The sequence below is a fragment of the Myotis lucifugus genome, unplaced genomic scaffold, assembly GCF_000147115.1.
Source record: "Myotis lucifugus unplaced genomic scaffold, Myoluc2.0 scaffold_266, whole genome shotgun sequence".
Taxonomy (NCBI): Eukaryota; Metazoa; Chordata; class Mammalia; order Chiroptera; family Vespertilionidae; genus Myotis; species Myotis lucifugus.
The window spans coordinates 1600047-1601277 of NW_005871314.1; positions in this window are offsets into that span (position 1 = coordinate 1600047).

Below are 1231 nucleotides of genomic sequence, written 5' to 3' on the forward strand. Positions count from 1 at the left end.
TGCTATGTGCTGCTTAAGTTAGGGGGAAAAGGTCACAAAGAAATAGGTTTGTCATCATCAAGTCAACCAGAGCTGAAAAATGGGAGTCACTCTAATGACTAATTACATTGCAGTTCCTAAAATATACCAAATAATTTAAGAAGAAGAAAAAAGTGAGAAGGAGTCTCATGGCTTGAAAACTAGATTTATGTGTTTTGATTTTTTCCCCCTGGAACTGGGAATGGCCTTGGAGATAAGCTGGTACAAACTCTTCACTCCGTACTGACTGAAACCCAGAGAGGCAAGGCCAAAACCGGACTGAAGCGAGGGTCATTTTCCCAGCACCCTCCCTCTGAAGCTGTGGCCTCTGAGGTAATGTCTCAACCTTCTCCACTAGACACCGCGTGGACTTAATAATGCATGTTCAGCATGGTTTTAAAACGTGGCCATTTTCCTTCATAGAAGGGAAACTGAACTGAATGAACAGGATAATGACCTTTAGGGTAGCTTTTAATTGAAGGCATATATATGGTATTATTAACGTATGGTATTAATTAATATATGGCATTAATTATAAATACCCAAAGCCAGGGCGTTTCTAAGAATGTGTGTGAGAAGGGTTCAAAACTAGTATGAATAACTGAATCAATACTAATGTCTTTGTGGGTTTATGACCTGCCAAATGTGAATTCTCTCCTCAAATACACATGTGAATTGGGTGTTGATTATTATTCGACAGGACACATTTTACCTGCAGCAAAATTCAACATTTTACTACTCGTAGCATTATGTGAGAGCTAATCAATACTTCTTGCTAAAGCTCCGGGCACTAGACGCCAACCATAGGCAACACTGCTGGATAGAAAACATAAAATCAGATTTACATGTTTCTGACCCCCTTTAAAATGGTAATAGGGTTATAAGATTTGCTATTGAATCATGAGGCTTTGGATTAGCTGTTAAGACATGAGAGTTTCAACAAACATTGACTATGTTTCTGATAATATTTTCACATTTAATAAGATGATCAATGTCAGGTTAGGAAAAAGAGTGACTCAGAACTATATTTTAGCTCAGAAATGCAGAAAAAATTGGGAAATGTAACAACAGAAACCATCCAAGAGAGGGTCTGGCTTTTGGCTCAATTTAGTGAATGAGAATGTGAAGAAACTCATATACTGAGATTCAAAACTATCCTGGTATCAGCAGACTTTCAGACCAAGAAAAGAAAGCTTATAGCGGATTAAATTAA